At 41.9% G+C, this 17,766-nt stretch overlaps 1 protein-coding gene across 2 annotated transcripts in view; it reads right to left on the reverse strand.

Annotated features, from left to right (window-relative positions):
* Positions 1 to 17,766, reverse strand: part of LOC134060389 (uncharacterized) — a 43,851-nt gene that overhangs the window by 2,442 nt on the left and 23,643 nt on the right. The gene's annotated exons all lie outside the window — the stretch shown is intronic.

Below are 17,766 nucleotides of genomic sequence, written 5' to 3' on the forward strand. Positions count from 1 at the left end.
ATTGCATTCCATTTTGCCATGGTACTTAAGTCTCAAAATTCAAAAGGCAATTAATTTTGCATTTCAATTTTCAATATTCAGTTTCATCGTCATTTCAAGTCATCACTCCCTCCCACCCTGGACCCATTTCAATTTGCATACCGGTACAGCTGTTCATTGATTTTAGTTCAGCATTCAACACAATAATTCCCCAACAACTCATACTAGAGATGCACCGATTGCAATTTTTTGGCCAATTCCGATTTCCGATTTTTCATCGAGTTTGACCGGCCGATACCGATTTTAGCCGATTCCGATTTAATTTCTTCTAACCACTTTACAGCACAAACAAAGAGTCATTTTCTAGCCTATATTTTCTTTAATACAACATGTTAGAAATGTAATCAACTTATCAATGGCTGGTAGAAAAATGTGAATAGACAGATTCTTCTTCAAGTCTTCTTCAGCTGCAGTAATCCCAGTGTGGGACATTCATTTCACACATGTAGAACTGCACTAGGAACACCATTTCTTTTCTTCTCACATCCATATGCAATATCCAACTGTAAATATCTTCAGAATACTGATAACTGAAGTTAGTGCTACATAGGTTGAGATGTTGGAAAATGACAACAAAAAAAACAATTTGAGAAGCCTTGAAAAACAGCAAATGACATACATTCTCAGTCCACACTCTTCTTTGAACTTTCGCGATTGCTTGCGGATACTAAGGAAGTGTCCATATTTGGATGGCATAACGTCATGCAGGAGAAACACAGCTTTCCAAGGACACCACGCATGATATGTTTTGTATCACGGTCGCGGTAGTTTGACACGTTAGAATGCTAACTTTTGGCGAATTTAGAAGAAATATACAGGCATGATCAGACAATAGGTAATGAAATAAACCTCTAAATGTGTAAATCGGACTTAGTTGTTGTAGTAGTGTGAAAGAATACATGATAAGTTGGCAAACCGAAGCAAAACTATGTTTATTCCTGCCATGTCTCGCCTTAAAGGGATAATCCGGAGTGAAATTCACTTTAGATCAATTTTTCGGACTATTGGGAGTACATACGTTGAGTTGACACCAAAATCATGTCATTCGGATGTATTTTGAGAAAGTTCGAGTTCACCGTTTTTAGCCAAAACTCGTTATACTGTAAGTGACCGGGGCAGGTCCTTTCGCCACTACAAAACGCTATTTTTATACCTCTTCTACTGTTCCAAACAACGCTACACTTACGTGGTAGTGAGTAGAGGGTCCCTAAAGCCAAACCGAAGTAGGCCTATCCTCACGTCTTTATGTGGTCGGATAGAGAGTCCAGAATGAATTTAATCGAGTCAGTACCTTTCCGGAAATGTTAGTAAAGTGTTGTTGAAGCGTTGCGCAGCTGCCACAGTGACATTTCCGGAAGGTACTCAGGGTTTCCCGCAGCGCTTTCCTGCTAAGGCGGCCGCCTTATAACACAGGGCTGCCGCCTTAACTAGCGTCTTCAAGAAATAAATAAATAAATAACTATATTATGTATAGTGATATTCGCCATATTACTCTGTCATGTTTTCTCCATGTCATTCCAAACCGTAGCCGCTAGTCTCCCTTCTCTGTAGAACGCATAAAGAAAAGAAACTTTTTCAAATCGAGTTGGCCTATGCGCACAGGCGACGCGCTCATTCAGCATGAGTATTTGATATCAGGTCAGGTGCCACTGCCACGCATATCTCAGAGTGACTGCGAACACAAATAGCCTAAACCTTGCTAGATTTGACGACTCTCACAGGAATGGTTCTCCGTTGAATCTACCAAATGTGTGGGATGAGCGGCATAACACTTTTGAGCGCTTTATCTTTTTTTTTTAATCACTCGTCTACTATGAATGCATAGCCCACTGCATCTTGTAATTTGTTGTGACAAACACTTGTGCCATCTAGCCTACAGCTAACAACAACTTGTGACGGCTATTCATTCACGTGTTGTACAATACTGAAATTGTCTGAGGTTTACACAGGCTAGTTTAAACTTTAAACATAGCCTCTTGTCTCCCATGCCAGTTTCATTCATCCCGACCGGGCGGGACGCACGTTTCCGTATTGTAGAAATAATTCCTGAATGTTTTTGTTCAGAGCTGAACATGCAACTGTATTTGACAGATGACAGATTTGGTTGCTAGTGACAAAATATTAGCGTTCAATGCGGTACGATCTCGCTAATTATGTTTCTAAAAGCATTAAAAACGTTCCGGCTCTCTTAGGCTATATGAGCAACAGGCACAAATACAGCTCCAATCAAAGAATTGCAGCTTTAGGCTACTACATCACAATTCACTAACTTTACCATACTTTACCATACAGTCGCAATGTTACATGTTCATACAGTTTCATCTTTATTTCATGATATATTCTAAAATATCCACCATTACAAATATTCTTGGTTTTAATAGAATATTATAATATTGACTGGCTTTAAAATATATCCTATGGTGCTATGCTGAGCAGTGCAAAGGTTTTGAAAGATACAAAAGGCCCTGCATTGGAGTTATAAACTTACACTTTTAAGGTATAATATTGTCTAAATTGTGTTAATGATGTTTAATTGGTTGCTGATTCAATTAAATCTGATACAATGAATGTGAAATCCAGGTATATTGCTGTCATTAGTGTCAAAATTCAACATTTTCAACATGCTGACAGCCTACTAATTTTTTACTTCAGCTGACCTCCTTGTCTTTAAGTAAATCAGAAAAGAAGTTATTTAGATAAGTGTGTGCTAGACTGCTCCTGTAGCCAACAATCCCCTCTCTACCCTTTGGGAATTTAACTGTTATATGATCCTTGGTGATGTAAATTATGAAAACCCCTTTATTTGGTTGGTCTTGATGTGGCCTTGACTCCTTTAAGACTCGGTCTCGACTCAGACTTGCTTCCTAAAAGACTCGGTCGTTGTCACTCGGTGCAGTTCAACCAACGGTCTCGACCCCCCCCCCCCCCCCCCCCATCGTAGGGCAGTGGCGGCGATGCGGTGGGGACGCTACGGCGACGCCCCCTTCCCCTGGACAGACACCACCTTAACTAACAAATTTTCTGGGGGAAACCCTGGTACTGACTCGATTAAATTCATTCTGGACTCTCTATCCGACCACATAAAGACGTGGGGATACTTCGGTTTGGCTTTAGGGACCCTCTACTCACTACCACGTAAGTGTAGCGTTGTTTGGAACAGTAGAAGAGGTATTAAAATAGCGTTTTGTAGTGGCGAAAGGACCTGCCCCGGTCACTTCCAGGCTAACGAGTTTCGGCTAAAAACGGTGAACTCGAACTTTCTCAAAATACATCCGAATGACATGATTTTGGTGTCAACTCAACGTATGTACTCCCAATAGTCCGAAAAATTGATCTAAAGTGCATTTCACTCCGGATTATCCCTTTAAGTTGAGTAAAGGCTATGTCGCTGCTAATTGATAGCGCTTGTGGTTCAGCTGTGGGCACGCAATTAGCGGCAAGGACGGGCTTTGATGAGCGCTGTAACCTGAAGTGACAGCTTAGTATAGTAAATTCCACGCAATATGGCAAAGCACAGCGTTCCCTGCATAGAAAAACTCAGTATTAGCGCTTTATCCAGCCCTGACTGTTGACCTAGCTTCATCAAACTTTGCAAACTCAGCTGTGTGAGTGTGATGTTGTTACAAGTACGTGCGAGTGCATTTGACCGGCATAAAATCGGCATGTCTCAGACTGACCGGCCGGTCGCCGGTCGTGGCCGATCACGTTAAAATTGGCCGATTCCGATCGGCGGCCGATCGATCGGTGTATCTCTAACTCATACACAAACTAGACCAATGTTTCTCAACCGGGGTGCCGTGTGGCCTCCTCAGGGGTGCCGCAGAAACGTGTGAGACTAGGCTAATATTTTTTTTATTCAAAAAGCATAATTTTGGAATCTTTCCTCTAGCTTTATCACGCAGATAAGTAAATTGCGGCCACAAGAAAATAATATATTTTTTTCTAACCCCGAAGCTGCAATCCGTGTTTGGAACGTTATTGTATGACTACAAATTGGTTACTTTTGTTTACGGCGCGCGATATCGGATGAGAAGTCATAGCGTTGTGTAGCGGTTAGGCTAATTAGTAACATGGACAGGTTTTTGAAAAGAAAAGCTCCAGAGTCTGATAGGCTACATCTGAACCTGTGCCCTCAACATCATCCTCTTCATCGTGTGGTCATTCAGTGAAGGAGGTATAGAGACCTAGCCTAGAAATCTAGACGCACCCTAGCGGCCAAAAATATTTTTGCCTAGCGGGATGGTCTAGGGTCGCACCGTTGAGACCAAGCCTGCGCTAGGCTCCAGGCCAGCCTAGCCAATCAGAACGCTCTATCTGTGTACGGAGTCCTTGAGCCTGCCTTAGTTCACCTTCGGCTTCCGATGTTGACGCAAGGGGGCTGGACCATGCGTCCTCGTTTGACGAGTTGGGTGTGAGACCGTGTTGCACAAACATAGAGAAAAACAAAAGATGGATGAGGCTAACGAAGCGCGCTCGTTTGAAGAAGAGTTGGAAGAGTTAGACTTGGGCTTTTCTTTGAAGGTTGAACAGAAAGAAGCACTCAAGTCATTCGTTTTAAAGAAGGATGTATTTGCCGTTTTGCCGACAGGCTACGATTGGTCACAAATGCTGGCCTATTACGTGCAGAGGCAGTTTGAAAGACAACTGTTCATCCCACCCACAGGCTTCAGCTCTGTGAATGGTCCGACCCCAGACTATACATTTCTGTGTAGTTTGGCTTGCCAGGCTAATAGAGACCGTCAGCAAGACTAAAGTCGTTTTCAGACACGTTTTCCGCACATTCTTTATTTCTGATGGTAGCGGACATTCAGACATGAAGTATGCGGAATGTATACGGCCTCCTGTTGTTCACATCTAATTTAACATTTCCGTTTTGGTTCTAATTTGGTTCGCTGGGCAGATATTGATGCCAAATGCGGCCGCGGACATATGAATTCAGACAGCACAACAAAGTCTGTCTGAAAACGGCTTGAGAAACAACAGGATGATGACAATAGCCTCACGTTCGGATTCAAGTACAGAGAGCGCCCTAGAGCTGTGGACCAGGAGCTACGTGTGTGTCTGTCATCCATTCCTGCGAGAATAGAGCAGCTGTATCCATCCTTGCAGGCCCAAGTCTCTCACTGAGTGCAAGTCACACTCCAGTGTGTGTGTGTGTGTGTGTGTGTGTGTGTGCGCACGAGTGTGTAGGCCTACATCAGTTGTACTATGCTATGTGTTTTGCATTTGTTGGTCTCCAGAGATGGTGTGTATTCTAATCATAATTTACCTTAAAAAAAGTTTGGGGTGCCTTGAGATTTTTCAATCATGTAAAGGGTGCCGCGACTGAAAAAAGGTTGAGAAACACTGAACTAGACCACCTGGGGATAAACACCTCAATGTGCAACTGGCTGCTTGATTTCCTGACAGGGAGACGGCAGGCAGTATGGGTAGGCAGCAAAACCTCCAGCTCCATCACACTGAACACATGGGCCCCCCAAGGATGTGTGCTGAGCCCCCTCCTTTTCACTCTGCTGACCCACGACTGCACACCATCACACAGGTAAAAGCTGTTCATCAAATTCGCTGATGATACCACTGTGCTGGGTCACATCAGCAACAATGAGGAGACACATTACATGAGTGAAGTGAGCCGCCTGGCCAAGTGGTGCAGCCAGAATAACCTCTCCCTGAATGTGGAGAAGACAAAGATTGTTGTTGACTTCAGGAGAGCACACACACAGCACGCCCCCCTCACCATCAATGGAGCTGCTGTGGAGAGAGTAAGCAGCACTAAGTTCCTGGGCATGAACATCTATGAGGACCTCTCCTGGTCAAAGAACACTGCAGCACTGGCCAGTAAAGCCCAACAGCGACTCTACTTCCTCCGCAAGCTGAGGAGAGTCAGAACCCCAGCTTCCATCATGTGCACCTTCTACAGAGGCACCATAGAGAGCATCCTCACCAGCTGCATCACTATGTGGCATGGCACATGCACCGTGTCCTGCCGCAAATAGCTACAGTGTGTGGTGAGAGCAGCTGAGAAGATCCTGGGCATCCCTCTCTCCACCCTCCAGGATATCTAAAGCACCCGCCTCAACCAGAAAGCCCTCTGCATCGCCAGAGACTCCACCCATCCATCCAACGGCCTCTTCAGGCAAGACAACACCGGCAGGTGAAAACACAGTTTTTTTCAGGCCCGGTCAATTTCGATATTTTGTGCTAGTTTGCTACCTTAGCATGTATTCTACTAACCTGACTTTCGCCAGATCCTGTAGTTCGCTGTCTGCTTCACACAAGGATCTGGGACTTCTCGATAGGAGATGTATTTCTGAAGGCGGGTCCTTGTAAAACATCCTCGCATGTGATTTGATAAACCACTTGCCTGTTATCTTGAATGACGTGCTAGGCTTCTTCAAGTTCTTGCCAAACCCGGTCGGAAGAAGAGTAAAATCATCCTTGCCACCAATAAATGTCTTCCAAACTATTCTCTGAAAGAATGAATACTCGATAGATTCGACAAAACGGTTGAAATAGCAGAATCAATGTCAGCACAAGACTCCTCGCTGCGTGCCGCCATTGTTATTTGAATCAAACACTCGCTTCGGCGCTCCTGATTGGCTGCTCATTTTTTGATCACTGGCACAGGGGTTTGGATTGCCCTCGCGTCCAGACCCTTGTGTGGAGCTCAGCGAAACGCCTCTGGTGGAGCATGGCGGAACTGCAAGGGTCTGGCGAGAGTCAGGCTAGTATTCTACCACCCTACTACAACAATAAAGTCCGATTTGCACATTTAGGTGTTTATTTCATGACATTTTGTCTACTCGCGCCTATATATCTCCTAATTTCACCAAAAGTTCCCATTCTAAAGTGTCATGTACTACCGCGACCGTGATCCAAATCATATCGTGTGTGACACCGTTGGAAAGCCCTGTTTCTCCTGAATGACGCTATGCAATCCAAATATGGACATTTCCTTTGTATTAGCAACGAATCGCGAAAGTTCAAAGGCGAGTCTAGGCTTAGAACGTATCCCATTGGCTGTGTTTCAAGGCTGTTTTCTAAAATCGAGTTTCTTCTCCCACTCTGAGAACATAATCTCCACTTCTGAGGCACTTACATGTGCCAAACTTTCCAGTCTTATACCAAACTATATTTACAAGACTTTTACAGAGGGGTTTGTTGATATATTATTCCCAACCTGATATATATGACATTTTATGCTTAAAAACATGGCAAAAAAGGCTATTGACACTATATGCTGATTTACAAGACAACAGAAGTAGATATCCATAAATCCCTCTGTAATTATTCTCCCATCTAATATATTAACACAATGAAAAAACAATTTTGAACCTGGCCTTATCCAAAACTCAGATTATGTATTTAAAAATATATGCAAATTAGCGCATATTTAAACATTAAATTACAAAAAACTTGTAATACATGTTTTTCTTATGTTGATGTAAGTAATCAACTGGGGAAGTTTCATAGTGATATCTGCTAGTTAAACATTTTACCCTATTCACCTGTAGTGTCTCGCCTTCAGTCTGCTGCCATCAGGAAAGAGACTGAGGAGCCTCAAAGCCAGGACTAGCAGACTGAAAGATAGCTTTTTCCACCAAGCCGTCAGGATGCTGAACTCTCTCTCTGCCTTGCCCTCCCTCAACCCTCTAACCCCACACACACACACACACACACACACACATTTGCATCTTTATGGCAATGGAAAAATTAATAGCGCCCCCTGTTTGCATAGCACTTTGTCACGCTCTTTGTGTCTTAAAATTCAAATGGCAAACGCGACTCCAAAACACATTGCAATCTGTCAATCTCCCGTCACCCATGGCGGGAACTAGGGCTGGGCGATATACCGAATATACTCGATATATCGCAGTTTACAGTATGTGAGATACATTTTTTGTCATATCGCAAATATCGAGTATTTCACCATTTTCATAATTTTTACAAGCGGCAACCTTTTACTGTCTATGGCGGCAACACTGCCGTTCGGTGTCCCTTTTCCTCTTAACCTTCCCTCTAAGTAACAACGTGAACAATGCACATCACACACTTACCAACCAATCCTGAACTATTCAGATGAGGGTGTGACGTCTAGGTGTGGCAGACGATAAGTGAACTTTCAGTTCAAAACAAGCAGCGTAGCATTTCTATCTATGGGTAGGCCAGTGTTGTTCAACAACGAGCTAGGTTAATAGATGCAAGCAGTTCTGATTTGGTTATACGAACCGAAAAACGAAACGAACCAGCAAGGGATCTTCAAATTAAAGTTACAACGATGTCTGTGCATTAGGCAGAAGGACTCTAAGTGCACGTCTGACTGTTTCAAAACGACAGCGCAAATGCGCACATCCGCACATTTCACTCTACACACATGCATTTATTGTGCTCGTCTGTGCTTCCTCCCATTGGTTTTTAAATGAAATGTATTAGATTTGCGCATTGAGGCAGATTAGGCTACTGTCTATGAGTGCATCTGACTGTCTCATAACAAAACGCAAACTTATTATTTATCAACGAACAACCGAACGAACGACTGATTAAGGAAGCACGCACCATCGTTCTATCAGATGTAGTAGCGTAGCCATTATCATTCATATGGAGACATCAGAGACATTAAAACAAGCTTAATTTATTTGGAAAGTTAACTAAAGCCACGAAGCCATGCAAAAAGAGATGTGAGTTAACAGTTTCTCCTTAAAGAGTGAGGGCCTTTCAAAGAAGGCAGGGAAAGAAGAAGAGAGAATGATAAAGCCAAATAACAGGCCATGCTCTGCATAGGCTAAAATAAACCAATTGATGAACCCTATTTAGGTGTGTTGGAATTTTTGCATGCACACATTTCCCTATGAGAAACATTCATAGAGGCTACTGGCAAGATTCAAAAGTACCTTCACCCCTGCTTTTACATACAAATTTAAGATAGAAACTACCAAGAATGTTTTAATGTCGACATAATTTCCAGGGTTTGGACTGGTATGATTGATCCTAGCCTGCTGCATCATGCTGAAATAATTTAAAACATCACAGGGTAAAAGTTAGAATTCATGAAGTTCTTTTGAGAAAATGTCAAAATATCGGGATATATATCGTATATTGTGAAATGGACTAAAAATATCGAGATATTATTTTTTAGCCATATCGCCCAGCCCTAGCGGGAACTAGCCTACGCCACGTCCGTGTTTATCTCGCATTGGCCAGTCTTCTCTTTAACACTAGAAGCGCCGTGCCGTTCTGACCTACTTATACCTAGAAGCGCCGCGCCCCAGTCATTTGACCGCTTTGACGACCTACTAGAAGCGCCGTGCTGGTGTTAACTACTTAAAGCGCGGTGAGGCAGTCAAAAGACCGCTGAGTCCTTAGACTGGGAGGCTGTCACTTACATATAATGATAGCTAGATGGCGCTTCGTGCACGAATCAAATCGTTTGGTCATAAATTCAGTTTGCACTAAGCCATGTGTCATTCGTGTCAGACCGTGTTGTTGATAGTTTGTGGTTGTTTCATTATAGTCGGCAGGCCAAGACCCTGAAAAAAACTCTTGATGGCATTTTTTGTTAAAAGTTGGCAACCATGCTAGAAATTATTAGTAGGGTCTGAGGTTCCAGAATTCAGCAGTTGCCAAAATCGTATTCATAATTTAGGGTCAAATTTGAAGGTCAAAAGGTCAAAAACAATAGATTTTATGGTTTGTATTTTTGGGGGGCTCTATTTTCATGGCATTCTTTGATAATAGTTGGCAACCATGCTAGAAATTATTAGTAGGGTCCGAGGTTCCAGAATCCAGCAGTTGCCAAAATCATATTCATAATTTAAGGTCAAATTTGAAGGTCAAAAGGTCAAAAACCATAGATTTTATGGTTCGTCTTTTTGGGGGGCTATATTTTTCATGCCATTCTTTTTTTAAAAATTGGCAACCATACCAGAAGTTATCAGTAGGGTCTGAGGTTCTAGAATCCAGCGGTTGCCAAAATCATATTAATAATTTAAGGTCAAATTTAAAGGTCAAAAGGTCAAAACAATAGATTTCATGGTTCGTCTTTTTGGGGTCTCTATTTTCATGGCATTCTTTATAAAAAGTTGGTAAACATGCTAGAAGTTATTAGTAGAGTCAGAGGTTCCAGAATCCTGCGGTTTCCAAAGGTCAAATTTGAAGTAGTCGGCAGGCCAAGACCCTAAAAAAAACTTTTGGTGACATTTTTTATTCAAAGTTGGCAACTATGCCAGAAGTTATCAGCATGGATTAAGGTTTCAGAATTACCCAGGTTGCCAACATGGAACTTGACCTTTAAGGTAAAATATTGGGTGATTGGAAGGTTGTAGACCAACACGGCAGTAGCTCAGGAGGTAGAAGAGTCGTCCAGTAAATGGAAGGTTGCTGGTTCGAGCCCAAGTTCTTGAATTTTCCCTTGGGAATCAATAAAGTATCTATCTATCTATCTATGTGTCCTTGAGCAAGACACTGAACCCCAGTGCCCCAGATACGCCGGTTTGCACCTTGCATGGTAACCTCCGCCATCAGTGTGTGATAATGTAAAGCGTGTTTGCAGAAGCCGATAAAAGCACTATATAAATGCAGTCCATTTACCATTTACTAGCACTTGGTGATTGCGTGGTTAAGGAAACTTCCTGTTCCAAGAAGTTGCTTAAAACATTTGGTTGTACAGTAGAACCAAGTGTCCTGCACTTTCCTTAAGAATGGACAGCCTGCATGCAGTTGTGATGCTGATAGATGTCTTAACAATGCAGGGATGGAACATGATCTGGACGACACAGCCTATTTGTAATACAGCAACAATGGCCCTTTCCGAAACGGATCCCTACTCACTTCGACTCGGTTAGCGAGTGAACTTCCTTTTCAAGTCCACTCGTGGGTGCGGAGAACACTCGCATTGAAGAGTTAGGGGGTTAAAACAGCGCTACATTTCGGATGCGCTAGAAGGGAGAAGGAAATTGACGTCATATTAGTTTTCATAGAAATTATGAAGGCAATATATATTAAATCGCCGATTAAGATGTTCTGGACACCCCTGTGTATTAGGATATACATCCCTCTTCTCTCCTTTCATTACTATGAGTGAGGAGTTGCATTTTATGCTTTATTAACATCAAATTATAAAAGTGCTGTAAATGCGACCTGCACATGTGTTTAAATATTACAGCCTACTTCTGTACGATCTTGCACATTTTACTGAGTATCAAACTAAACATGAGTTGTTACAATGTAGCTTAAATCACGCTTTTGTCTGTAAATGCTGTCATACGGACCAAAAAACAACTGGCAGGGAGATACGCGAGCTGCACGAACACTTGAAAACGGTTGCACCTGCGTTTCAAGACAGCATCCATGCTGACTTGCTCCTGGAGGCGTGGTAGCCCCTCTCCCTAGGCACTTCACTCGACTCAAAATTAGTTTCGGATGATACTTAATGTGGCGGACCCTCGCGTGAACGCGCAAACGAAGTGGAAGTGTGTAGGACTAGGGTTTAGGGGCACGTTTCGGAAAGGGCCATTAAGTGCAACATGGCAACTATTACAAAAACATTCAGACAGTCTGCACTGACATTTGAATTTTTTGCCTTGAAATAAAGGAGCAATCTCTTGACATGCATTCTTGTTATTCATAAGCAATATATACTCATTATTGTTATTTATACCATAAAGGAGTAATGGCCATATAAATTCTAAATGTCCAAATGTTTAAAATTTCCATCCCTAATGTACTAAATATCTAATATTCATTTTTAAAATCTTATATTTCATGAACGTACATCACAAACTAGAGAACCTGAAATTTGACCTCGATTGACCTTTTGACCTTAATATTTGACCTTATTAGTCAAGTTCCATGTTGGCAACTGAGTAATTCTGAAACCTTAATCCATACTGATCACTTCTGGCATAGTTGCCAACTTTGAATAAAAAAAATGCCACAAAAAGTTTTTTTTAGGGTCTTGGCCTGCCGACTACTTCAAATTTGACCTAAAATTATAAATATGATTTGGCAACCGCTGGATTCTGGAACCTCAGACCCTACTAATAGCTTCTAGCATGTTTGTCAACTTTTTTTTAGAAAGAATGCCATGAAAATAGAGCCCCCCAAAAAGGCGAACCATAAAATCTATTGTTTTTGACCTTTTGACTTTCAAATTTGACCTTAAATTATAAATATGATTTTGGCAACCACTGGATTCTGGAACCCCAGACCCTACTGATAACTTCTAGCATGGTTGCCAACTTTTAAAAAAAAGAATGCCATGAAAATAGAGCCCCCCAAAAAGGCGAACCATAAAATCTATTGTTTTTGACCTTTTGACTTTCAAATTTGACCTTAACCCTATGAGCCCTAAGCTGTTTTAAGGGCATTTTCACTACCTCTAGTTAGAAGCATTTATCCTGGTCATTGTAAGTGCCATTCACACATTCTACATATTGTTTTTTTCAGCACAGTCTAGGCTATCCAGATCTGCCACAATATCATGTATAAATACTTGCATTGATTTGATTTAGATTTTTAAATAATAAAAATTTGAAAAGCGTACTATACAAATTCTTACATTTTGACGTGTATCTCACCGCAGCAAGCTCACATCTCGACGAAACTTGCATGGTTGTGTAGGCCTGACTGTCCTGAAAATGGCAATATAAGAACCATGGTGGAGGTATACTTTGGGGCTGAGCAATTTACAGAAATATGTGGTGTGTGCCTTCCAGAAATAAATGGCAATTTTTATTTAGTGATGAAAAAATGACTTTTTGGCACTTTTTGCACTCCATATTTGTGTAACTAGCTGATCTGACATGACTTGTTTGCGGTAGCACACATGACGTGCACAGATGATGATTCTCTATAATATTTGTTTTACTGCATTGCAATGAACAAAGTAAAGGCAAAAAGTGTTTATTTGTCAAACAAATTTGGATGCAATATGAGTCTTGAATTGGATGCCATACAGGAGTTTGCTAGGATCTCAAAACCGTGTTATGAGTGTGACTTGCCATAGAGAAACACATGATAACATTGGATTATGAACATGCTATTATGCCACACAAAAACACGAGGTAAGTGGAGCTAAATGAAGTTATTATTTTGCTGTCACTTCGTCTGTTTTATGGCCTAGAAGGTTGTATTTGGTATCTGTGGATAGCTCTAGCTCTCCTCTTTCATCTGACATGCGTGCCATATCTTTTTGATCGCGATTTCACGAGGAAATCAAACGAGAGTAAAGGTAGCCAAAGTTATATGACATTATTATTTGTTTGTAACTTCGTCTGATTTTATAATACGAAATGATCGATGTATTTGGTATCAATGCAAAGCTCTGCTTCTCCTCTTTCATTTGATATGCGTGTCGTGTCTGTGCGATGCGTGGTCCACGAGTAATTCAAGCGAGAGTTCTGGATGCGCCGGTGAACGCAGAGCAATATAGACTGTAAATATGATATACTTTGATTTAACTTCATGATTTTATTTTATTTTCATACTTGATCGTAAAGACAAGTGTCTAGTATCGTTGGAAAGCCCCGGTTCTGCTCTTTCCTGCAATATAAGTCTCATCTCGCTGTGACTAATAATAGCGGAGCAATGTAACTAAGAAAATGTGTGCGTTTTTTGACGCACTTTGCGTCCGTCGGGCTCATAGGGTTAAATTAGGGTTGTTAATGAATAATCGAATATCGAATAATGTTTGTTAAGAATTTATTCGAATAAAATAAATGCCTAATGAATAATCGTTTTAGTCTCACGCAATATGAGAACAGCAACATTTTCCGGTATTTTGCGCGCATGACAAAAACAAGCAGAGATGAAGCGAGCGAGGAAAAGTGCTGGACCTCTTCTTTATTTAGGGGCTCATGGGAACGGGGTACCTAGTAAAACGTAAGCAGGAAGTGCGAGAGTTAGAGAAGTGTGTGTTATGTGAATGCGGGAGAACTATTTTGTGAAGCATCTCCACGTTAAACAAAAAGAAGCCTATTAAACTGGTATCCCGAGACATCAAGCCTCTTAATTGTTTCATCACCAATATACCACTAGGATAACCCGTGTTTGAACGATTACCTCGAAAGCTGCCGGCAAGTGAAGTTAAAAGTGATAAGATAACGGGCCGACTGGCAAGGTAACAAAATGTTCATCCGACCATAAACGAAACCAGCACCGGAGATGACCAGTGAGCATTGCAATCGCTAGCCTACATGTTCAAATAGAACCTACGTCGGATGGCATAATGCCCTGTAAAATAAAGTTTACAACTTGTTGTAAACAACTTATTTCTTGATAAAGGTTTTTTTGTTTGTTTTAATATCATCGTTAATATCAATTGTGTGCGTGTTGGACATGTGGGAGTGATGGGTGGGGGCAAATGTTTACACGGCTCTGAATGCCATGTGACGTCATGATTTAGCAAATAATCGATTCATTGTTCAATAACGTTATGATTAGTCGAACATGAAAATTCATCTAAAGTCCCAACCCTACCTTAAATTATTAATATGATTTTGGCAACTGCTGGATTCTGGAACCTCAGACCCTACTAATAACTTCTAGCATGGTTGCCAACTATTATCAAAGAATGGCATGAAAATAGAGCCCCCCCCCCCAAAGAGACAAACCATAAAATCTCTTGTTTTTGACCTTTTGACCTTCACATTTGACCTTTAATTATGAATATGGTTTTGGCAACCACTGGATTCTGGAACCTCAGAGCCCTCTAATAACTTCTAGCATGGTTGCCAAATTTTAACAAAAAATGCCATCAGAAGTAGCCTGATAAACCAGCCTAAATGGATTGGATGTCTAATTTAGTCTGGCCTCGATGAATGGATACAACGGAACATTGTTGATGAGCACAACCCATTGTCTTTCAAACCGTGTCTGTGCCTATAGGCCAACGCTCCCTCAAAACCCCGCCCCAGAGCCCTCTGCCTCGCCCGCGTTGATTCAAAACACATCTCTGCGTTGTGATTGGTTTAGTTGCCATCTGCCAGATTCAGGGCAGTGTTTTCAAAATGTTCAATGGTCCGAGGCCAGACCCAAATGCAGGCAAAACATTTTGCCGTCCAGCAGTTGGCGCTGGTTTTCCAGGCTACATCAGAAGTGTTTTTTAAGCACATATCCTGGTGTTGGCCTGCCAACTATTATGACATACAGCACGTTTGAGTTATCTGTTCATTTATTTGTGTTGATTTGTGTTGTTTGAGGTAAAAACTCTGGAAGAGTTGTTGAACCAACCTTAAGCAAACTTGACTTTCAACTTTTTCATAGTATTTCATTTTTTATATTTCGTTTTTACATTTTGTATGCTACTTAGAAATGTTATTTATAGGCTATTTTAAAACGGAGGCATGCATTCTGTGATTAGGAGCCTGACCCGACGGGAGGGGAAGGATGAAAAATGTCGACCCAACACCGGTGTTGTTGGATCTCAAGATCCGTTAACACCGGCCCGCAGTTCGGGTTTGGGCAGATAATCTAAACTCTAAAATGAATGGGTGAATAGTTCTAATTCACTCCCCAAATTCACCTCTATTCATTTAATAGGTAGCCTATATGTTTGCGCCGCCGAAAATGATCGGACCTGGATCAAAGAGCCTAACTATCTGGTTTCAATTACACAGTAGCCAGGATTTCATGCAGCATTTTACAGGCTACCGTGGCTACTTTCTAAAACAATTTTCATTCATTTAGGGAGAAGCATCTTATAGGGTCTAGCTACCTCGGAGGGAGGGAGATAGAGAGAGCTATGCTGAGCAGGCATAGACGCGAGAAGTAGCCTAATTAAAAATGATGAGTGAAAGATGTTCTCCGTTTTGCGAATGTGTAGGCTATATTTGCGATGTCTGCTGAAAAAAAGCTATAGGCCTATTGTTTCTACAATTTAAGTTAACTTCTATGTGAATTCGAGATTCAGCAGTGAGACACACATTTTAACATACTAATAGAGCAGAGCTGTAGCCGACTGGTTAGAGCTTCGGCTTCAAAACCCAAGGGTTGCTGGTTTGATCCCCGACTTGTTCATGGCTGAAGTTCTTTTGAGCAAGGCATCAATAAAGTATATTCTATTCTGTTCTTTTCTATTCACACAACTACACACACGCTGGCGAATTCGAACATTCTGAAACGCGCATATGCGATGAAACATGATTGCACATTCTTCCACGAGTTGCCTAAACAGCCAGCCTACAGCCTATGCAGGGGACAGAGAGAGGGGGTGGGGTGGGGAGGCAGTTAATTGTCCTCAATGACGCAGTGATGTCTGTAGCCTAAGTAGCCTAGACGAGTGTATGGGGTAGGGGGAATGATCGGTTTCAAATAGGCTATGTTTGCAATGGATAGTGTGTTACAGTTAGCCTGACTCTCGCCAGACCCTTGTAGTTCCGCCATGCTCCACACCAGAGGCGTTTCGCTGAGCTCCACACAAGGGTCTGAACGCGAGGGCAATCCAAACTAGCCTGGATGCCAGACCGAAGTTTAGCCCCGCCTCCATTCTTTTTCTGCAGGGAACTTCGGTCTGGCACTGCTCCGTTCAGCTGCTACTATTCGAGATACACTTCTGCTCGGACCAATCACATTTCACAGGGCGGGCTTTACGTGATGATTGACATATGAACAGCAGTGACGTTCACGGCTGCATGCGTCCTCGTTCAACGAGTTGGGTGTGAGACCATGTTCGCTTAGGTTGATTTTGATTGCAACAGAAACGCTATGGCTATGAATGCATAATTTGTTCATGCAGTTTGGCCTTTCGTTTATCTTAGCTATTGAAACGGAGGTTTTATCACGGATTCGCACAACTATTTCTGAACACTTAGACCAACGAGGATATGTGGGAAAACTTCAGTTTCACTTTCACCCAGTTAAAACAGCATGTTTGGGTGATGTTGTTCCCGTTTGTTTAAAAATGTCTGTTTGCTCGTTGGGTTAACGACACACTTCCCCAGCTGTTCATTGCATACAGTTTGAAGGAATTATTTTTAAAAACGAAGGAGGATGTTTTCCATAGCCTACCCTGCTACATATTTCTGTCTTAGATTTCGCAGATACTGACAGCCAATAACTTGTTCTGTTTGGTTTGGTCTATCCAATGAGTGCAGAGCTATCCCCCCCGCACTGTATCGGTTGAATCACGCCCCTGAATGGAGCAGTTTCAGACTCATTCTAGTCATGGTAGTGTATTTTAAGCCTGGAAAGTTTGAATGAGCTAGCTTAAACACTTTTATAGTATTAGCAATTTGAAAATGGCTCTTCAGAAAACGCTGCTTAAAAATGAAGGGGGGGAGTAGTTGCTAAAACATGTTTTGTGACAAAACTGTTGGGAGTAGAAAGCTAATATTTGGGCCTACACCTATTAAGAAGTGTGTGAACAACCTTGATTTTTTTCAGCCAAATCTGTGACGGTCGAGTGGGGACATTTGTACGTTTGGCATGGAATGACCCATCTACAAAAATTGATATGAGGCTACCTGACTGACATTGCACAAACTGTTGATGCAGAGATTGTTTACTCTGGTGGCCCCCACTGTACTAACTTGTCAACCCAGCAACCAATGCAGAACTTCTGCTTTCACCAGTCTGAGGCAAACACTATCATCTCAACACTATCATCTTCTCCACTTACGCAATGCTGCGAGAATCAGGCTATCATGGACCTGTTGTCCTTGATTCTGCTGGTAATGATGCCTATGTCGAACCAGCGTTAATCTCAAAGCAACTTTCTGGTATGCTCTACAT

The sequence above is a fragment of the Sardina pilchardus genome, chromosome 2 (genome assembly GCF_963854185.1).
Source record: "Sardina pilchardus chromosome 2, fSarPil1.1, whole genome shotgun sequence".
In the NCBI taxonomy this organism is placed as follows: domain Eukaryota; kingdom Metazoa; phylum Chordata; class Actinopteri; order Clupeiformes; family Clupeidae; genus Sardina; species Sardina pilchardus.